This window comes from Pinus tabuliformis, chromosome 3_2, assembly GCF_031772625.1.
Source record: "Pinus tabuliformis cultivar Carrire ecotype Pingquan chromosome 3_2, CPIR1, whole genome shotgun sequence".
NCBI classification, from domain to species: Eukaryota; Viridiplantae; Streptophyta; class Pinopsida; order Pinales; family Pinaceae; genus Pinus; species Pinus tabuliformis.
Genome location: NC_142302.1, coordinates 32,239,873 through 32,264,295, shown reverse-complemented (window position 1 = coordinate 32,264,295; position 24,423 = coordinate 32,239,873).

Below are 24,423 nucleotides of genomic sequence, written 5' to 3'. Positions count from 1 at the left end.
AGAGCAATTTTCACTGTTTGAGGGTGTGATAGTGGGTGAAAGTGGTGGATGAAGGTTGGAATGAGGTTATATGGTGCCTATGGTCTACAATGAACCACCATGAGAGAGAAATATGATTGGATTTTCTCAAGGAGAGAGGAAGAAGTCCTAGGAAAAATGTAGGAAACTAAGGCAGAATTGAGGGGAGGTTTAGGCAACAAGTAGGGCATGTATCAGATGGAGGATGTGATAGCTGATAGGTTGACCTACTACTAGAAGATATTTGTTGCAAAGGAACTGATAGTCAACCAATAGAATCAAACAAGCAATGAAATGAGTGCATCTAGAAAAACAGAGCTTTGCATCAAACTAGTCTAAACTATGATCTGTGAAAGGAAATGTTGAGAAATACTGTAGGAAAAGAAAGCATGAAAGAAGAATATTGCAAATAAATAAGTGAGCATTATGAAGAAGATCTGAAGCAGGGAAAAACTAAACTATTAACCTACCAAAAAGCTGCAAACACTAGAAGTCCTATGAATGAGGAAAATCTGTGTTGTGGGGGCAACAAGAGGGTCTTTGCCTCAAATCATGATCCCAAAGGGAGGAAGAGAGGCCAAGGCACTATTGCAAGCCTTTTGAATCTTTTCTTTATCACTTCTTAACCTGCTATAGAAAGCATAAATGGAAGAAAACTACTAAATCATCAAAAGCAACATATTCTTAACCATAAAAGAAATACATATAACAACAACCTAGTCTATAACTGAAATAAAACATACAAATACAAGTAAAGAGGAGCTTGGCTACTTGGATTGGGCCCTAACCCAAGAGCTTCAGCCCTCTGAGATAACTCAGTGCTAACTCAAAAATGGTTCCATCTTTATTTCCAAAATAATAGCAAGATTACATGAAACTGTCAAAAATAATAAGCTTGAAGTTGAGCAGAATTTTCATAAGCAAAAATCCAACAAAAATCTGACCCTAGTGAGGCCCTAGGCCTCTCTACTTATACAAATGAAGCTACCAACAGCTTCCTTAAAATCAGGGAGGCTTGGCTCCCAAAACTTGAGATAATCATAAGTCATCCTTCACTTGCTCAGCTGCCTCCTAGTGCATGATTCAGCTACTTGTACTCCGAGCTGAATGAAGGGGAATTCGAAGTGAGGAGTAATAAATGAGGGGGATTCCCTCCTATAAGTCCTCTCCTTTGTCCACTTTGAGCTATTTCTGCCATTTGTTCACTAAATCCTTGACTTTGACCTCAAAAATCATCAATAATCTGTATTAAATACACATTAGACCATATGGCACAATAACTAACTCAACTCACTCCATAAGCATAAATATAATCAGAAAATCATGTAATAAGCTAAGAGAATGGTTGATTTGACTAGGTTAGGAGGTAAAATGAGCCCATATAATTACCCATTTATGAGGCTCATCATCACCCCCCTACTAAAAGTGTTGCTCATCCTCTGAGCAGCTTAGTCCATCTCCTCATCTTTTATGGCCCTGGTGGCCTCCCTAGCATCCCAAGCTTCTGATGTGGTCTACTCTTCCTTGCCATAGGATCCTTCCTTCCTATCTATCTCTTCCCACTGCTCCTCCTCTTCTTCTTACCTTCTGCCTTCCTGCATGCCTAACAATAGTGGGGGACTCAGTTTGAGCCCAATCCATTTGACCTTCAGCCTCTGCATGGAGCGCTTGTACATTGGAAATCTTCTTAATGCCTCCTTCATCCTCATGGTGGAATGATATTCCTTGATCTGCAGACTGTGTGGTAAGGTGTTTCATCTTCTCATGTATGCATGCACACAGTCATACCCAAGTAGCCTTTGCATATCCTCAAAGTGTGTAATGGCTTGTGCCTGATCACTTATATATCTAGGCGAAATATGAGGATTATTGGAAAGCAGGTTGTGTGTGCTGATGAGTTCCATGAGATCTGATGGCTCAGCTCTTATCATTGATGGCTCATTCTTCTCTTTTATCATCAATCTTCTTATTTCTGCTACCCTCAACTCTTCATGGTTCATCCATGAGGCCATGGCCATTAGTTACATATCCCGTAGCCTGGCATTGGGGTCCCACACATTCATGTCTGTGAGGGCCATGTTATGTAGGTAGAATTTTGCCATTTTTGCCTTATCCTCTTATGTGCTTTGGTCACACAGATCCATAAACTGCCTGTAATCCTGGAAGGGCATGGTGCCTCTTTGTGCCAAAGTATTTATCTGGAATTGTAACCATTGGTCCTTGAGATATAGGCCATAGGATTTTGCTGGTGTTCTACATTTCAATGTCTCCATGGATAAGTTGGCCATGCATGCCAACTGAGTCTCCTTCTCTTGCAGCTACCTTCTTAACAATTCATTTTCAGTTTCAAGGTGGCTCCTTGTAATTGCTTCCCTGTTTCTAATATCACTCAAATCTCTACCCATTTCTCTGAGTTTGTTTTCCATATGGCCAACATCATCAACTCCCTTTGATTTGGCTATTTTCATCCATCTATGTGTTCTTATTCTCTCTTTCTCTAATTCAAAGAATAGTGGAATTGCAAAATTTTGTGGAATTATCCTTCCTCCCTCAAGAAAATTGTAATAGGAAGCCAGACTAGGCTGGGGATCAGGTTCTTGTAACTCTGGTATTTCCTCCTTTCCCTGTGGCTATTCTTCTATAATTTTCTCAGGTTGTTGGGTCTCCTGTAGTTTTGACAGTGTCTCCTATAGAACTGTTTGAGCCTCCTGTAGGACTTTTTTTGGGTCCTATAGTACTACCTTTTCCTTCCATGTGGAAGATCTAGGAGTCCCCCTTTCGTATGTGATAGGTGCCTTAGAAGGGGATTCTTTCCCTTTAGTAGAGGGTGAATCTTCAATTGTAATTGGCACTTTTGAAGAGGGTTGAGGTTTGTCTGTGTTGATTCTTGTGCTCTTCCTAGCCCTAAAATACATGGAGGCCTACCTTTTTCTCTTTTTCTTTGGCTTGATTGGTGTATTGAGGGCAGTGAAGGTAGTTGTTGCCTCCCTTTCCAGAGTCTCAGGGGACCCTTCTCCTTGTTCTACCTTTTCTGCCTTTTTTTCTCCTCCTTCTGTCTCTTTTTCTGTCTCCGTTTGCTCTGTTTCTTCCTGCTCTATTTCTTCAGCTTTCTCCTCCTCTATCTTAGTTTCTTCCTCTTTCCTTTCTTGTTCTTCTAAGCCACCAGTGGCTTCACCTTCTCCCCCTTGCTTCTCTTCCTCCTCACTATTAGTAGGACTGACATCATAGGTTAGGGCCTTTATGTCATCCTAAGTTGCTGTGTTTTGGAAGATTTCTCATGCTATAGGGAGTGTAAATGTATGGAGGGCTTATTCCACTAAAATTTTGATTAACCCATGGTGAGCTAGCTACTTTGAATTCCCTACTTGAACCTTAGTGCTGGAGTCAATGAGGGACTGCAGGAGGAAGTAGGGGATGCTGAGCTTTTGAGGTGTTGGAGTGTCCATGCCATACCTTAATTCATGAAGGATTCTAAAGTGATAACCATAGACAATGATGTACCTCCCCTCACAGGAAATGTATTTGATTATTTGGTAGCTAACCTCATCCCAAGGATATGGTATGCTAGCCCTTCTAATGCCATTTTTATCCTCTACAGGGGTTTCATTGTTTTGGAAGAAGTTTTTCTTGGCAGCCTGGCCAATTGGTTTCTCATCCTTACTCCAAGGTAGCCCAAGAGGAAGGGTAGTGACCCTACTGATAAATTCAGGGTTTATCTCCATGGAAAGACCTCTAAAGGTGACAATGGCATGTGTTCTTATGTGAGGGACCAAAGAGTGGGTAAATTCCTGGGCAATCTCCTCATCAAACCCTCAGAATTTCTCAAAAAAGTTCATCCAATTCTTGGGGATGTGCATGGAGCCTAGCGGAGTTAGTAGGCTCGTTCCTCATGAACCCTCCTGTCATTTTGTTGATACTCTTTTCGTAAACCAAATATGGAGATGGAGACAACAATTTTTTAGAAAAACGGAGAAACAAAGGAGACTATGTTTTTTTTTTTAAATAAGCAGAAGAATTTTCTTATGTATTTTCTCCTCTCCTAAAGACTTTATTTCTTCCTCAATTTGAAAGCACTTCTTGCATATATTGATATTAAATGGGGTCATGCATCGAACCCACCTCCTCAGACCGAAAATTGTGCTAAAACTCGTGTTTTCTCCCTTCAAAACAACTCACTGCCCTCTTGTATAAGCTTGTTGTCCCTCCTGTAGAATTCCTGTAGGTGCTCCTGTAGAACCTGTAAGTGCTCCTTTAGAAAACGCTGAGAGAAAGAATATGGGAGAGATTGATGGAGGACGATGGTTACAAGGCTGTGGGGGCACAAGGAGACTGTTGTAGCTGAGTTACGAGGAGAGAATGAAGGAAAAGGTGGTGAGAGTGCTCAGGGAGGAGTACTTATTACCCTTTATGGATATTTCCAGTGATGGGGGGTTAGATGGCAAAGTATTCATTGGCCATATTCAAACCATTGGTCCCCACCTGCCTTGTCATCATGGCCCCTCCTTGTAATCATCCCTCATGATTACATCAGAGTTCACACTTCCAACACTACCTATCCTTGACATCCTTCTTGAGTTCACTATGTGCACGTGGGGGTGACATCTCGAATGAGTGGAGTTAACTAGATGAAGGTGGCCAAGTTAACTAGCCACCTTTCCCTCGTTCAACCTCAACTATCTCATTGCTTTTGCATGACTTCTAATTACACAAATGCAAACAGAGGAGCGAGTTAGTTACTTACCTGTGATCCGAATGTGTTTCCTGTGAGGTGTTGTGGCTCCCTCTCTGCTGCATGCCTTGATTTCTTTTGATGCATGCTGTCTACTTTTTGATGTGTGGCTATCTTGTGCAGGTTATCCTCAAGCTGGGTCTGAGATTCAGGTGCCTTCTTCAACCTTCATGTGTGCATTCTTCTGCTACTGGTGCTGGGTTTTGATGGGATCAACTGCTATAGGAATTCCTACAAGAGCTCCTATAGTTGTTTCTCCCCTTGAAACTTCAGCTTCTTTCTATACTTGGAGCTTTGAGGATGATGCCAGAAGTGTAGATAGAGATGGAGAGGTAGTAGGTAGGCTTCAGGTGAGGTGGATGGTGCTGCTTCCTCTCTTATTTTTGTTTTTTTTTTCTTTTCCTAAAAAACTGTTTTTTCTATGTTTTTCTTGGACAGGAAGAAGAATGATTCTTGGGGTGTGATGCAAGCTTGGAAGTGATGGCGAGGAGGTTTGAAGACTGTAGGAGGTTTTATAGGTTCTTCATGAAGCTTCTCTGTCCCTCGAACTGCCTTTTATATTCATCTCTGGCTCTCTATAATTTCTGCAAGAGCCTCCTGTAGAAAACACAGTTTTTGAAAAAAACACAGTGGGGTGAAAGAAATGGCAAAAATGATGGAGAAAAGTGTGGAGAAGATAGGATAGGTGCTGGTGTGGATGTCAAGCTTCCCTTGGCACCTTCTTCTGGTTCCTGTAGTCCTCCTATAACCTACAATGCATATGAAAATTCACTTTTCTTTTTCTTTGCTCCTTTTTTTTAAAACAACTAGGGTGCCTCAGGGAGGTTTTCAGCCTAATTGCTTGCCCTAGGCGCCTCCAAGGGAGGTTTTCACCCAGGGATCTTATTTTTCTCTCCTTCTTTTTTGACATCACTAGGCCACCTCAAAAGAGGTTTTCAACCCAATGATGGGACTCAGACGCCTCATGGAGGTTTTCACTTGAGTCCTTATTTTTTATTTTTTCTTTTTCTTCAGTGAGTGGGTGAAGTGGAAGCTAATACATGCTCCAATACCATCACTGTTTTATCCAAACATTCAATAAACTCTCGCTTTGAGAGGGGTTTCTTATAGATTTTCAACCGATGTCCATTGGAAAGCATGGGGATGGCTTCATCATCAATGGTTCTGATCAAAACTGAACCATTGTCATTGCATTTCTCCACGGTGTAGGGTCCCGACCATCTTGTCCTCAGCTTGCCTGTGAAATCTTTGTATCTTGAATCATAGAGTAGTGCCCAATCTCCCTCTTGGAATTGCTTCTCCTTGATATTTTAGTCATGCCATATCTTTCTCTGAAGTTGAACTACCTCTATATGGAGAAGGGCCTACAATCTATGTTCATCCAATCCATTGAGCTGAAGTAATCTTTCTTCCTATGCATGGCTGAGGTCTAGGTCCAGCTGAGCTGCCATCCTTAGGGTATTGAATTCAAATTCTATTGACAGCAAAACCTTCTTCCCATAGACTAGTTCATAGGGTGTGAACCCTTTGTTGGTCTTCCATGTTGTGTTGTAGGCCCAAGTGGCCTCAACTAATCTGTCAGCCAGTCTTTTTGTTGTTGCTCACTACCTTGGTCAGGATCCCTTCAAACGCTCTGTTAGTGACCTCCACCTGCCTATTGGATTGTGGATGGTAAGGGGTGGAAGTCCTGTGCTTGATTCTATGATGTGTGAGCAGGTCTTCAATCAAATTGGAAGTTAACTAACTACCTTGATCTGTGACCAACTCTCTTGGATACCTGAACTTGTAGAATATGTTTTCTCTAAAAAACTCAGCTACATTTTCCTTTGTCATTGCTTTGATTGCTTTTGTCTTTGCCCACTTTGTCAGGTAATCGGTGCACACAATGATGTATTATTTCTTCTTTGATGGAGGGTTGATAGGCCCCACAAAGTCCATGCCCCATTTCTCAAATGGCTCAAAGGTCACTTGCGGTTGCATGGGCATCTCATCCTTTGGAGTAGGTTTCCCCATCCTCTGACACCGATCACACTGGCTGGTATATCTCCTCACATCCTAATGAAGAGTGGGCCAGTAGTAGCCTGCTTGCAATATCTTAAAGGCAGTTCTTTTTGCTACAAAGTGACCTCCACAAGGCCTGTCATGACAGGTCAGGAGGATGTCAAAGACTTCCTCCTCCCTGACACATCTTCTCAAGATCGGATCTGGGCCAAGTTTGAAGAGATTGCCCCCAATCCAGGTGAAAGGGGCGCTTTCCCTTACTCTCTTGCTCTTCTCTTTTGAGGACAGGTGTGGTGGGAACTGTGCTAAAACCAAGTAGTTTTCTATATCAACAAACCATGGAGAGAGGATTGAGATAGCGAATAGATGTTCATCTGGCATTTGGTCATCCACCATTCCTTATTCACCTGCAGGCAAATTTACTCTAGACAAAAAGTCAGAAACAACATTTTCTTTACCAGGCTTATCAATAATGGTCAAATCAAACTGCTACAGTAAAAGCAACCATCTAATAATGGGAGCATTTACATCTAGTTTTTTCATTAAAAATCTAATTGCAGCATGATCAATGTGTACAAAGGTTTGATAGCCTGTGATATAATGTCTGAATTTGTTTAAGGAGTGCATGACAGCTAGGAGCTCCTTCTCGGTCACTGTATAGTCTAACTCTACCTTTGACAAATTTTTTTCTTATAGAGTATATGGCATAAGGTAACATTTCATCAAATTATCCTAAGGCTTCTCCTATTGTTTTGTTCAAGGCATCTATGTGAATGTGGAAAGGTAGGGCCCAGTTTGGGTCTCTGAGAATTAGGGCAGTCACTAGCTTGCTCTTCAAGGTGTCTAAGGCTTCTTGACAGTTTTTCGACCATATGAACTCAACATCTTTGCCTAAAAGGCCAAACAAAGGAGAGGCTAGCTTGTTGAAATCCTTAATGAATCTTATACAATATCCGGCTAAGCCTAGGAAACTTTTGACATCTCTCACCTTCTGAGGAGGTGGGACCCTTTGGATGATGGAAATTTTGTTGGGGTCCACCTGCAGTCCTTGTTGAGATATTGCATGACCTAACACGGTCCCTTCAATCATCAAAAAATCACATTTTTCCGTACTGAGGGATAGGTTCTTCTCAATACACTTGTCTAGAACTTTTCCTAGGTTAGATAAAGCTTCCTGAAAGTCAGAGCCATAAGGAGTAAAATCATCTATGTATATTTCTACCGCATTATGAACTAGTTTAGAAAATATACTCAATACAGCTCTTTGGAAAGTGGTTGGAGCATTGCACAAACCAAAAGGAAGGACCCAATATGCAAAGGTACCCCATGGACAAGTGAAAGTGGTCTTATCTTGGTCTTCTGGGCTGATTTGAATATGATTATACCCGCTAAACCCATCAAGGAAAGAGAAAAACTTTTTCCCTACCAGACCGTCTAACACTTGATCTATGAAAGGTAAAGGAAAATGGTCCTTTTTAGTGGCTTTGTTCAATTCCTGATAGTCGACATAGATTCTCCACTCACCATTTTTCTTTAGCACTAGCACCAAAGGAGAGACCCATTCACTGTCAGAGATGGGATAGATGAATCCTGCATCAAGCAATTTTTGTAGTTCTTCCTTAACAATATCTTTAAGTGTTGGATTCATCCTCCTTTGAGGCCACCTAACTGGTTTGCAATCTTCCTTTATTTATATATGAAGAGTATATACTAAAGGGTTCACTCCCTTCATTTCCTTATAACTCCAGGCGAAGGCATGTAGATATTTTCTCAGCAGGCTGCATAGCTCCTTCTCCTGGGAAGTAGATAGGGATGGATTGATTTTCAATGTTCTTTCCAAGCCGAACTCTATATTTTTGACATGGGGAGGAGTAGGATCGGACACACAAAGATCAATTGAGGGGTTGTTTTGGCTTTCTCTTACTATGTCTTCTAAGGGTGATATACTTGGAGGTGGATTCTAAATCAAATTTTTGATCATATCATCCTCATCTTGCGGTTTTGCCCCCATGGCAGTTTCTAATGTACAAAGTGGTGTGGAATAAACTTCATCCTCATCTTCCTCCTCCAACCAAAGAGGTAGATCATGTTCTAGCAAGGTTTGGGCAGGAGGGTATAGGATTAACTGCTTGGACATGTGCCCATTCTTTATGGTCATGTTCGTAGCTTACAGCTAATGTAGGCATCGGATGTAGCCAACCAGGGTCTTCCCAGAATGAGAGGATACCCAGTGAGCTTTTCCTTTGGCTGGAGAACTAAGAAATCAGCAGGGTACTCCCAAGAATCAATGGAGACCATCACATCTTCCACAATCCCCTCAGGGGTCAGGGTGGAGCGGTCTACTAGCTATAGCATAGTCATGGTCTTCCTTAAGGAGCCCTGGAGGTTAAGTTTGAGCATGGTGTCCTTTGTCATCACATTAATTGCAACTCCCAGATCAATCAAGGTGTGTGGGATCATGGTGCCATTGATGTGGACATCAACTACTGGGTTTCCAGGGTCCAGATATTTTGGACAGATTACCTACCCTAACATCAGGTTGGACAGTTGTCATATGACATTGATGGTTGGGGTATCTCTCTTGTGCCTTCCTGGATGCCTAAAGCACTTCTCTTTGATCAACCTATTGTAGATAGGTACATATTTTATGGCTTATAGAAGTGGTATCTTTACACATAAATGCTTCAATTCTCCCAGGAGTTCAGTTTCTTCTGGGGTAGGCTAGACTATCGCGGATAGTCTCTCAGGAAAGGGTGGATTTTCTTTAGGTTCGCTTTCCTTTTTATCTTCTTTAACCTCCCTGGTTGGAGGTTGGCTATCTAGGAGAACTTTCCCAAATTGCAAGTTAATTTCCTGAATCTCCACAGCCTAAGTTGGGCATGAAGGTTCCCCGCTATACACTTGTTGAGCATGTCTGTTGTTCGGGTTCGGATTTGGCTGGGCAGGCATTTGGGGTTGCTTTGGTGGAGTAGGAGATAACGGTTGTGGTTGGGCAGGTGGTGGAGGCAAAAGAGAGGGAAGAGAGTTGTATTGGGGCTTCCACCCCTAATGAAATGCATTCCACTGAGGTGTGGTTGAGCATAGGATTGGAATGAATGGGCGGTTGGTTAGGCATGATATTGAGATGTGAAGGACCAAGGAGGTGGTGTGGACCAGGAAGGATGAGCAGGGGGACCCCAAGAAGGTATGGAGGGCACTTGGTTGGGGTTGTAGTATGCCTGAGATGTCCCTTGCATCCTCTGCCGGTATGATCTAGGTCTAGGTAGCCTTCTTTGGTTTATGTAGTACAGTTGTTCAGTGACTCCCTCAGCCCCTTGATATACAGCTTTAAGTTTGGGCAAGGAATGGCACTTATTTGTAGAATTATTTTCTTCACAGACTGAACAAACCTCTATAGAGTTCAATGGGAATTCGTTCCTAGGATGCCTCCTAGTGCATCTAGGACAAAAAATGGCCAAAGCCCTCTCTTCTTCCTCTTGTTTCCTTTTGATATGTAAGGTGTCCATTTGGATGGCAAGAGTCTACAACATCTCACTCTTGAAGTCTTCCAACATATTTCCAATTTCTCCTTTAATGGATGAGTTAGAGGAAGAGATACCGGCTATGGGTTGACTCCCCCTACCTTTCTTTCTAACTACTCTAGAATGGTTTCTAAGAACAATCTTTATGTCCTCATAGGGTAGTTGGTATATGTCTCCCCCGGCAAGTAGATGAAGGGTGTCTAGAAGATCTTCCCTGATTCCGCTGAGCAGGACCAACTTTAGAGACTCAGGGTAAAGTGTACACCTGGCCCTTTTGTAACTGAGTTGGAACCTTTCTTCATAGTCTTCCAGGGACTCATCACTGCCTATGGTTATTCAGAAGATTTCTTCTTTAGTATCTTTTGACCTACAATAGTCTCGATACTTGTTGTTAAAGGCTTGCTGCATCTGAGCCCAAATTGTGATGCTATTTTCAGGTAGTCCCATGAACCAATGTAGTTCTGCATCCTTGAGAGTAGAAGGGAATAGTTTCAACTTCTGTTCATCTTCTGCATAGTCATAAGTTCGACAGATGATAGCAAACTCGAACAAGGTGTAAGGATCTTCTGTAGTCAGACCATGGAAATGTGGTAGGGCGGAAGGGCTTGTATTCTTCATTTTGGTGTCCCCATTGGTCTCTCGAATGGGAAATATACCCTCTATTCTCTCTCCATTCCCTCAAGCATTTATGTTTTCACCCATTGGCTCCAAAGGAATGTTTTCTTTCTCTTCTTCCCCTATAGGTTCTTCAAATATGTCTAGTTGTTCACTTGCGGATTCTTCTTGATCACAGCCACCTAAGAAGAGAGGAGGTTGGTTGTGTGAAGTAGTGGGGGTGTTGGGAAAAAAATTCCTAAGTTATCTCTATTCCTACGAAGCATGAAAGGAAATATTTTTGGTTGATTTTTATTTCTTTTTTCCCACACTAATGGTACCTGCAAAACTGAAATTGATTGAAAAAACAAATTGCAACTAATTGAAATGAACTTGCTGAAATGGAAATTTGCATAATTGAAAAGGAAAACAATGAAATGCAGAACTTGAAAGAAATGACTAGTCTACTTTTGCTGAAATGAAATTTGCAGAATTGAAGAGAAAATCAAGGAAATGCAGAACTTGAAAGAAGAGAAATGACTAGTCTACTTTTGCTGAAATAAACTATTAGAAGAATGTTGGAGTAGAAAATAGAAGAAAGCAGTAATCACAGAATACTCTGACGCTTCCCCAGCAATGGTGCCAAAAAGTGGTGAGCACCAGTATTGCAACAATAATGCTGCAACTCCTGAGCTACCTACTTTACTCTTATCAACTCGGTAGTTCATAACAAACTTGGAAGCATCGGTGTTGTGTGCACAAGTACTAGTTCTTACTGCAGGTTGTCACTTATATGGATTCCAGAAGAACCTCTATATGTGATGAAAGGAGAGAAATATTACTCTACAAATGCTACTCTAACTGCAGAAAGGAGAAAAACTGAAATGTAAAGCAAACCTAGTAAACCTTAATTAACCAACTAATTTTACTTTTGCAAAAAGAACTATGAAAACCATGAAAGGAATGCCATTGCCTACTCAAGGAAGTAAAAAACATCTAACTATGCTATTTTTGGAAGTAAATAAGCAAAAAATATATTTTTGGATTTTTATGTATTTTTATGCGAAATTGACATGCATGTAATTTATTGTGTGAATGTGGCAGTGAATAGGTTGCGTTGTAGGGCGGTTTTGGTACTTGAGAGGATGTAGGATGGTGTGGATGGGTCCTAGGAGGTCTCAGGTGGCCTTCTGGTGGCTTTTCCCACACTCGGCCTTCAAAAGAAAGCCTACAGGAAAATCTACAGGAAGACACAGGAAATATACATGAGGAAAAACAACGTTCTACAAGAGGCCTACAGGATGAGGCTGAGAGCAGTTTTCACTGTTTGAGGGTGTGATAGTGGGTGAAAGAGGTGGATGAAGGTTGGAATGAGGTGTTAGGGAGCCTATGGTCTACCATGAACCACCATGAGAGAGAAAGATGATTGGATTTTCTCAAGAAGAGAGGAAGAATTCCTAGGAAAAATGCAGGAAACTAAGGCAGAATTTAGGGGAGGTTTAGGCAACTTGTAGGGCATGGAGCAGATGGAGGATGTGATGGCTAATAGGTTGACCTACTGCTAGAAGAGATTTGCTACAAAGAAACTGACAGTCAACCAATAGGATCAAACAAGCGATGAAATGAATGCATCTAGAAAAACAAGGTTTTGCATCAAACTAGTCTAAACTATGATCTATGAAAGGAAATGCTGAGAAATACTATAGGAAAAGAAAGAATGAAAGAAGACTATTGCAAATAAAGAAGTGAGCATGATGAAGAAGATCTGAAGCAAGGCAAAACTAGACTTAACCTACCAAAAAGCTGCAAACACTAGAAGTCCTATGAATGAGGAAAATCTGTGTTTTTGGGTCAGCAAGAGGGTCTTTGCCTCAAATCATGGTCCCAAAGGGAGGAAGAGAGGCCAAAGCACTATTGCTAGCCTTTTGAATCTTTTCTTTATCACTGCTTAACCTACTATAGAAAGTATAAATGGAAACAAACTACTAAATCATCAAAAGCAACATATTCTTAACCATAAAAGCAATACATCTAACATCAACCTAATCTATAACTAAAATAAAACATACAAATACAAGTAAAGAGGAGCTTGGATGCTTGGATTGGGCCCTAACCCAAGAGATTCAGCCCTCTGAGGTAACTCAGTGCTAACTCAAAAAGGATTCCATCTTTATTTCCAAAACAATAGCAAGATTACATGAAACTGTCACAAAATAATAAGCTCGAAGTTGAGCAGAGTTTGCATAAGAAAAAATCCAATAAAAATTTGACCCTAGTGAGGCCCTATGCCTCTCTACTTATACAAATGAAGCTACCAACAGCTTCCTTAAAATCAGGGAGGCTTGGCTCCCAGAACTCGAGATAATCATCAATCATCCTTCACTTGCTCGGCTGCCTCCTAGTGCACGATTTGGCTACTTGGACTCCAAGCTGAATGAAGGGGAATTCGAAGTGAGGAGTAATAAATGAGGGGGTTTCCCTCCTTTACATCATCTCCTTTGTCCACTTAAAGCTATTGCTGCCATTTGTTCACTGGATCTTTGACTTTGAGTTCAAAAATCATCAATAATCTGTATTAAATACACATTAGACCACATGGCACAATAATTAACTCAACTCACTCCATAAACATAAATATAATCAGAAAATGATGTAATAAGCTAAGAGAATGGTTGATTTCACTAGGTTAGGAGGTAAAATGAGCCCATATAATTACCCATTTATGAGCCTCATCAGCAGGCTGAACGATTGGCTGCATGAATTTACTATAAAATTGTATACTTGTAAATTAATGAAGTTTTATTATAAACTGAATTGAACATAATTTATAGGAGTTGTCCTTCCCAAGTAAATATCTGTGTACTTGTGGTAGTATTGTGATTTTCGCTGCATAAAAATGAATTATAATTGAAGAAGATAATTATTGATAAATGTTTATTCTGCTGCATTATTGAAGACACTTATTGGAAAATTATCTAAGTGTTGTGTTAGGTATAGTCCACACACTTAAGTAGTGGTGAAAAGAAAAAGTGTAGCGGTGTCACACCCGCTTATGGGTGGTTGAAAGAATACCACCGGGATAGGGGTGTCACATATTGGGTATCATGAAAGATATATTCAATCACACAAAAACATGTATATCATATATATTAGTTTGCATGTTTCAATAAATAATCAACAAATTTTTTCTCTATTCAAAAATAACAAGATTTGTATTCCTATATGTTTCTGCTAGCATCATTGGAGCATATCAACTTCTTTAGTAGAGCGTACTAGATTAGATAAGATAATGAGGCTAGCCATTGAGTAGACGCCTCTTGAGGAAGCCAATGGGTATAGATCCAAAGATGGAGAGGAGGACCAGTAGGAGGTGTGGGTTGAGGGTCTATTGGGAATATTATTTAAGGAATTTTAGGCTTGAAAGTGAGGGAAATGTGAGGGAAAGGTAAGGGTACTTCACTATATGTTGTGTGGGATCAACCAACTTTGTTCCATAGACCAATTTGGAAAATTTTACGGGATTTGGCACCCATTTCCTGTAAACGTGGCACTTCCACCCTCATCAAATATGTGGTATTCACGCTGACTGATCCTTTTAATTACCATTAAAAAGGTTAAGGGCAAGATTTAAAAGTACATTGCAAGAGAAAGGCTTCACAACTCGGGGCTTCTTGGCGTGTTCCAACTTCAAGCAATAAGGCATGTAAGTGTTCAAGAACTTCTCATCAACGTGATTATGTAGTTTATCACAGTTTCCATTTTGGGAACCCTGAATTTCAATTTTTCCAATACACATCTGATAAATAGCCTGGTTTTCATACATAGAGCCATCAATGACATGAGAAACGAGTTCAACTCGCAGAGAACTACTAACTATATTCATAATACAATACATTATTCGTTGGAAAATGATGGTTTTAATATTGTCTAAGCTACCAAATAAATATGATTTCTTTGTCTATATGTCGAAAAGCTACCAAATAAACATGCTTTCATTTGGATTATCATGACACCGGTCTCTAGTTTTCTTCAAGCTTCCCTTGTTATTCTTATTACCGGAGTGGAGTGAAGATTGACGTCGACGACTTCAATGTAGGGGAAAATTAGAACTCAAAATACAAAATATTTAATGTAAACATGAAAAAGCCATCATAAAACACCAACAATTATATTTGAGAAGGGGCTACAACTAATCAACGACATATAATTTGACCAAAGCAGAATTAGGAAAGCTCATTTAATTTTAAAAGTTTAGATATCCTTGAAATAACATTTATGTGGATTGTTTTGCATGGTGAAGCCACGAAGTGAGGACACGAACAAGGAAACAAGGCGGAAATATGACCAAAATAAATTACGATGACTTCTACACATACTCCTCATGTTGATAGGCCACAAATAACACAATTTTTAAAATCACTTGCCAAATAATTAACGTAAATACCAACCTACTACCTAAACCTAAACATTTACCACATAAGTTGGCTTGACTTCCACACCTTCGTTTTATCTTTCCACGACGACGTAATGGTTATGAATTCATTTATTAAAAGCTCTGAAAGCACCTTGCTTAAACTGCACTGATAATATATACACCATATTTAGTTGCCTTGTTACGATTGGCCACCCTTAACCCGATTGCAGATTCTCACAATCTACTTCCGTGGCTGGTTGTTCCCACCTCTCGTTCTCCGTTTACATAGACAGACGTTGGCATCCATTATCGGAATTGCAATCGGAAGCAATACGGTCTAATGTCTGACATGGTGATTGTCATCCCGCCGTCAAGGGAAGCTGGAGGCATGCAATTAAATTCAAATTGGCAGGTGATGTACTTGTAATTTTGCATGAGAGAGGCAGAGGCCGGGGTGTAATCATCAAACATTTTATATAAAAAATTATATTTCTTATGTCAGTGAAACCACACCCAAAATGTTTTCGCTCAATGATCGCTGATGGCTATTAAATCAGGGAAGGGAATTTTCATTTGTTTAGATTAGAATTTTTATTCAAAAATTAAATAACGATTAGTATTGATTAGTATTGGTTAATGGCAAGTTGGGTTTAAAATCAAAATTATTAATAGTAATATTATTTAAAATTTAACGGTTATGAATTATTATTTTAGAATATATATATATATATATATATGAAATTTATTTATTTAAAAGTAACATTATTTTTTCATTAAATTTTTTTTTTTCAATATTCTAAAAGATATTATCGTTTTTGAAAATACATTTTTATCTATTAGTTTGATCAAGATGCACACTCTTGCTCAACTTTGAGTTAACATGTCCCTTTTAAAATAAAAATGAAATGGTTTATATATATATATATATATATATATATATATGATTAGTTTTAATTAAAAGCGTTATAAAATATCAATTATTGCACTTTCATTATGTTTATTAGGTTTTTTTTGTTAAAAACAAAAATGAATATATCTATTTAATTAATTTTAAACAAAAGCATTATAAAATATCAATGATCATATTGCTATTGTTGTTGATATGTTAACCTAAAAGATATAAAAAAATATTTGACTCTTAACCATAAATTATTTAGATATTAACGTGGAATAACATAATTTATATCAACTTATATATATATGTATATATATATATAGCAAAAAAAAATGTGTAATTATTTCAATTCTTATTATAAAATTAATACATGCTTAAAAAAATTGGGTTTTAATTAATTCAACTATTCTTAATATCTCACTATTATCATTTCGGTCTCTTTTTAGGTACATTTTTTAGTCATTTGCAATCTAGAAAACATTTATTGCAATTGTAAGTTTAGGTTGTGTATTCTACACAATCCAAGTGTTCAAAGAGATTTTCAAGAATTTAATTCATTTATACATTAAAAAATGCAATATAAACAATAAAAAAAATTATATTGCACTCTAAAAGAGATTCACACATCAAGAGATTTGATTATTGCACTCTAAAAGAGATTCACACATCAAGAGATTTGATCCCTCTCACAGCTTGATAGCCTACTTATAATAAGATTCAAAAAGACTAAAAATTAAAGGGCTACAAAAGTTTATTAAATCACTAGGATTATGTTTTCAAGAGAACTTTGTATACTCCAATCATAGTATATTGTTTAGCATCAGAGATATTAAATGGTTCTATGATTCCTTAAGAAGAACTTTTGGTCTTCAACTTTGAGTTCCTAACTTTTGTAGGGGTTCCATAGTTTACCATTATAAGATAAAATTCAATCCGGAAGAAAATAAAATGCTAAACATTTGTTGGACAACTAGAATTATGTTGATAAGAGCACTTTACAAGGTCCGAACACAAAACATTGTTTGCATTAAATACATCAAGTAATTTTGCAGATCTTTATAAAGAACTTCCGTTTTTCAACCTTTAGTGCCTAACATCTATAGGGAATCCACACTTTTTCAATGAAGGACATGAAAGTTCAAGAACTAACAATGGCACTAAATAAAAATATTGATTTGTAGAACATAATTACAAATACAATTTTTTCTAATTACCTAATCTAACTAAGAAATAAATGTATTTTCACAGCAAACCAGGCAGATGGTCCTACCTACTGACTTGTGCTACAAAGTAAAACTATAGTATAAGTAATTTTCTATGAGATATAACTTAGAATAGCATCATTTATATTAAAAGAGGAATACACATGTTCACATTACAATTATAAAGATAGTATGTAGAGACTCAACAATGATTCACATATGCTCCATCATTAAACTACAATATACACCATCATATGGCCTTCATACTGGAGAATTTGAACAACTCTGCAATACATAAATTGATTGCTTCCTTGACCAATCCAGACCTACCTTTAATTTTTATAGAGGTTATATAATATAGGGCAAGGTGTATTAAACTATGAATAGCTCGGGAGGATTTTAAGTTGTTAATTACTTACATCCAAAAACAAGAGTAGAGCATAATACCATTGACAAACACAAATCTCTTTGACATGGTAACTACTTATATGTTTGCATAGGATGTTTTCATGACATGGCGTGCATGATAATATCCATGCCACTTGCTAAAACCTCGAAGTTAATTAAGTATTCAATTGCTGCTATGTTGTATTCATTTCCACCCTGCATTTGGTTAAAGCATTGATTGTGAGTTGGTGCATTCCTTGTCTAACCTAGGAGCCATCTTGATCCACCAACACTAATCCATATTGATCCACCTAACAATAAAAACCATGTGGCATATTTCACCCGAGGGGTGCCTAGATATGACAACTAACAATTTGGGTTACTATATCTTTACTAGGTTACATGATTTGGCACTCACATTAGAAAAAGCAAGATCTATATCTAATAACTCATTAAAAATAAAGGAAAAGCATTGAATTTAACAACATCAAAACTCATCTGCATGTGATGACCATAATGCAAATGATTGTGACAAAATGGGAATGATAATAGGTTAAAAGAGGCAGTAGAGAGGGGAAAAATCACACTTATGATAATATTAAAGGCTTCAAAATGAATGCCCAATGTCTTCCCCACATCAGACACTTTGCAAGTCCTCATGCAATATTTGTTGCATAACCAAAGCTGACCAAAAAGGTTCCTCAAAATGGATCGAAACTATGTTGCCAACACCTCCCTTATTATCATAATATAAGGGTATATTCACATATATCAGCTTACTTGTCTCTCTAATCTAATTTACTATATTTATAATACTTGTAAACCTAATTTACATTTTAGATCTATGGGTTATGGCACACTACACATAACAAGTGAAAAAACTAATAAAACCATAATAGAACAAAACCATTTTATAGTGTGAACCCAAGGATGATAAAACCCACTCAAAACAATGATAATTAGTAGTTCAACAAAGTTACAACTTCTAGACAAGTTGGTCACCATTTAAATGCCCATAGATCAAACTTAGAGCACCAAGGAAAAATACTCATAAACCATTTAATCCACTAATTAGTAATCTCGAACGTTGTCTCATATCATTGTAACTCTCAACCCTATTGTTCTTATGGTCTTAGTTTCCTACCAAATATTTAACTCTTTATAGTTTCCTTCAATTTCACTTCCTCACATGCTCTTTATTCATGACAATCCAAAAAAGTCTCTTCTTATTATACCTACTCAAGTCAATGCAATGGATGTTCTATTAAATGCAAGCTAATCATGGGATTGCAAACAAGTATAATTAGTAGACCTTTGATTAAGGGATAATAATAAAAACTCCTATTTGATGCTCTTATCACTCTTGTTATCTTATATAGATGTGAAGTTTGGGGATGAAGTATATCTAGAGAATAATGAAGAAGGACAGATCAAATCAAAAGTAATTTTATTTATAATATTATTATTAAAAGTGTGCACCTTATCCTATATTCCTTATAGAAGCAAGCCTCTCCCTCATTGAGTGTGTGGCCTAATATGCTTGACTTGATCATTTGAGGTTGATGACATATCGTCTTTCTTGTGATTCGATGCTAATTTTATAACCAAGTTATCAAATTCCAATAAATCAATCCTTTGATTCTATTGAATCAACAAATTCACAATGTCAACGTGCAACATGATACAATGGTGCTCCAATTCATTGATATTAGAGTAGGCTTGCAAAAGAGTCTTCTTATTAAAATGAATTAGCTCTTTGAAACTTCTTAAATTGGATTCATTGATATCATTTTTGTCCATGTTGGGATGATTTTCTATCCAATATAGATTACCTAAATCCCTAATGCAGAAACTCGTTTGAATGTGGCTTCTAAAGAATCCTTTTTGAGATATTTAGAGGAAGAAAGAACTTGAACAAGGTTAAGGAGTACAAACTTATATACTTCCACAAAATTTCAAGAAAAGTTTTAGTAGTTCCTGAACCTAAGGATGGATTCTAAAAATAATCGAAATAAGCATAGACACAACTATTTGAATACAAGAAACAGTAAGAGTTACCATAAATTAGAGAAGCCTCAAGATTAACCGATGTCTTGTTCTATGCATTTTCCCACAAGTTTTTTGAGGTAACCTTCCCCAATTGTTTCCTAGTGATTCTAGGATTAAGAAGATACAAAATGAAGGATGGAAAAACTAGAAGGGTTGAAAAATAAAGAGATCCCACAAATGAAAATAAGTGACTGAGAGAAGGGAAGGAGCTAGTCTAATATGGCTAGACTCCTTCACCTAAACATTATCTAACCCATCAAAGGAGATTCCCAAACCAAAAGGACAAATTTTAGGTTTATGAAAGGGAATGGAGAGTGAAGAATCTTCAAATGGAGACATAAATTGTAGAAGTTGGTGTTTTTACCACAAAAAATATAAAATTCCCCTTAGAACAAATCTTTGCAGATGTAATTGAGCCCTAAGTTTGCATAGACAATGTTAATGGGAGGTCCAAGAGAATTAATAGGCATATCGAGGTTGTTATCCCCACCAAAAGTAGGATGTGCAACTGCGCAATTCTAACACCTACACACTCCATTACGCTATTGATGAAACACATAGTATAATGTGACCCTTAATAACCAAATCTAAAATTAATGAACACGTGCTTAAGGGATACAAAGGATCCTTCAATTTCCCAAACTAATGCAAATGGAATGATGAACTATCTTCTCACTTGCGAGAGAATAAATGTGATTTGAAACCATCAATTTGAACTTAGAGCTATGGCATATAACATGTAGTTCTACCCCAATTTTTCAATAGTATTCCAATCTCAAGGTTTGGAGATTTGTTAGCCAACTTGTCTGCCACATAGTTGAGGTGTCTTTTGACATAGAAATAGGAGGAATACTTAAGGAAGTTGGAATCCTCTTTAATCCAAATGATAATATTTGTTAATCTCTTTCTCTTTAACATCACAAAGTATTCATGGCTTTTATGATAGTTATGGAATCTCCAACGATTTTAAAAACAAGTTGACAATTTCCTCCTTTCTAATCAATATCCCTTACATGGTGAGTAAGCCTTTTCCTAGTTATAATAACTTGTCCTAATCCCTATGCAAATTTGGATACTATTTTTCTCCCAATATCAAGAATTAATAATCCCCTCATTCTTGTCATCTTTACATCCTTAAAGCAAATTTAAAATATATATTGCTAAAATTATAAAAGTAGTGTTACATGTTTTATTCATTTATGGTAATGAAAATTGTAAAATTTACAAGTCTTTAAAAAATATATAAAATTGATATAAATTAATATTTTCTAAATATGTGTTACAATTTTTTGTTAGTTTTTGGTAATGAAAATTGTAATATTTATAGCCTTCTAAAATATGGAAAATTAAGTACAAGATGTTAGGGATGCATGGGAAGATAGTAGATAGTTGGGAATGGGAGTATGTGCAAGTGCATGTGAAAGAGAGGAGGGGGTAGAAGGATACAAGTAATCTTAGTTTCATCCCAACACATCATGACTCTCCATCACATGATTTCCAAGGTATTATTATTGCAAGAAGTCAAGACTAACATATTCAATTAGGAAATTATGGGAGCAATAAGGTTCACAATTTGCTTGATTATGTATCAAAAATGTAGAATAGAGCTTAGAAGTTTTAGTGGCAATGTGGTAAACATTGGCTATTTAAATGGATGCTAGTAGTTACAACCAACTATGAAAGTATGCCACAGACTAGATGGGTATATGTAAATATGCCAATAGACAATTGAAGTATATATACCAAATTATAATGTGTAAATAACATGCAATTATATATACTGTAATATATTGGTTGTGTGTGAGAGAGGGAGAGAGAGATGGAGAGGTAATATTTTAATATAATATGGGTCACCGAATTTTATAGTCTAAGGTTTTTAGTTGCTACTGATTGAAAATTGGAAATTTTGGAAGATAAGGGATCAAAAAGTTGTGGGTTAATCCTCTTAAATATCGAAGGTTTTTGTAGTTATTTACACCAGTGCTTAAGGGTTATACTATCTTGGATATAAAGTTTTGAGTTATAAGGATTAGGGTTTATGTTATGGGTTATAGGGTTTAGTGGATGGAGGTTAGGGATTATATGCATTAATATTGCTTATGGGATTGGTGTAAGATATTAGGGGTTAAATGGTGATATAATCTTAGTGGTTAGGGGTTATAGGGATCTAGGGTATATAGCAGTTAAGAGTGAAAGGTGTTCGATGTAAGGATTAATGGCTATGGAGTTTATAGGATGAGATTTACAAGCTAGATGCTTTATACTTATTGAGAGTTAAAAGTATATGTGTGTTATTTGATATATATAATTAAAAATGTATCATCACTCTAGCAATAAAGGGGTAAATGAGAGAGCTGAACCCACGTAAGATTTTCTACGTGAATATCCACTTACAGGTCAAAATATAAAGTCCAATAATTTAACTACATTTTTCTTGGTTGCATGAAGTATGGACCATTACAAAATATAAGGTTTGTATCATCCCTTAATTCAAAGAGAAAAGTGTAGTAATATATAGCTTGAGGAGATGGGTAAAGACCATTGAAATGACCAATGAGGGCTCAATTTAAAAAAAATGGCACGACATAGTCTTCTAAGAATGGAAACTTTCATGCATAAATACTACATTAGTTATATAAACTTATTGAAGAGCTCTCAACATTAGTGACATGTTTCATATGATGTGGTTGACCTTCAAATGTATAGTTACTTCTTATCTAAGCTACAAATAACATACTTTCCTTTTGCACTACCTCTCACTTTGTATCCAATGAGGGGAGAATTGATAATCGACTACCAATTTCAAAGTCATATCAAGTGGTCTTGAGCCATTGCTAGAACAAGAGATAGTAGTTATATCCCAGGGATAGATTCAACGAGAATCAGAGTTTGAGATGTAGCCAGAGACAAACTCATGTTCCATTAACACAATTTGGTGAGTGGTCGTCCCAAAACATCTAGCTGGTTTGTGGTCCTCCTTAAACCACCACTTAGTAGAAGACTTACTGCTCCTACTATACACAAATTTATGGTCATCTACAAACCACTATTTCAATAGTTTGTGGTTATATTTAAACCATTATTAGAAATCACTTCCACTTTGTAGAAGACATCAACTTCTAGCCGAATTAAGAATTGTTCTAGGAATTGCTTCAAACCAAGTTCTAGACTTAGTGATTAGCCTTAAACCACCATTGATAGAAGACTTTGACTTCTACTACCTTTCTAGTTTGTGGTCTTCCTTAAACCACCACTAGTAAAAGAATTCAACTTTTTCTACCCCATTTGCTTTGTGGTCTTCCTTAGACCACTAGATTTAGAGATCATATCTAGGCATTGATTATTATTTACCTTCATATTTTAGTTCTCTTCTTGGACTCATGTACGCCTTTCAGATTAAGGTGAGTCCATGGCGGGGTGAATCTTGGAAACATGATCCTTAGGGGACAATGTAAATTGCAATATTCACTTGTGTGGAAATCGAAAAGCCACAAGTGAACATGAATATTTATGAAAAATCCAAGAGATCTCTTGGAATATGAAACCAAGTGTCATAATCTTATGTATTTATGTGTATCTTACGGATAATGTTTGAATATGACATTTATCTAAAGTTTTAAGAAGGACCATTTGCAAACATGAAAATGGAACCATCTATGAAGTATCCAGAGAATGTAAAAAGACAAAAAGTCTATCCCTTCTCAAATGTGATGATAAAGGGAGGGAGATGGTTACATGGCAATTTCGATGTATTTATTGCTATTATAGTGAAGATATACTAAATCCATTTCAATTTACCATTATTTTTAAAATTTGATATGCATGATCATATTTCTTAAAATGGAGAAAGAAAAAGTTTAAATTAATTTTGAAAAATTTAATATAATCAATTTAACCTTGAAATTTCATTGTGTCTGGCTTAAAGGGTCAAAATAATAAATTATTTTGATCTCTATCCATATTCAAATGTTATGATATCATTACTCTTGAGAATTAAAAACGTTAAACTGAAAAGAGTCATTGGAATTGAAAATATCAATAGTTGAGATATGTAATTAAATTCAATTGCAAATTTCACCAAGAATTATAAAACAAGAGGTTGATAATAATTTGTTAAAAAACTAAAAATTTCAGTATTCATTAAATATAATATTTAATTTAACTTACACTTTTGTAAATGATTAAGTTTATATATATATATATATAGATATATATACAAAAGATCAAATATGTAAAAAAAAAAATTATTATAATTTTTTATATTTTAAAATTTTTTTTTGATATCTCTTTTTAAATTTATTTGTTCCTTTTTTTTATATTTTTAATACAATAATGTTAGATCCAATTACAACAAAGTTCCTTTATGTTATTAGGGAAACTGAATTTAGGTGAGAAGAATATCATTCCTCACACTCACTTGATAAACTAGCATATATTAGATAAATTTACATTCATATTACATTTTTAATTTTTTTTTAGTTGTTTTTATTCAAAATACAATTAAAATGTTTAAAAATTATTGGAATTGTAAAATTAATGATTGAAATTGCACAATACAGTTTCATTAAAACTATATATCAAAACTCCAATAATAATTTTTTGAAAAAAAATCG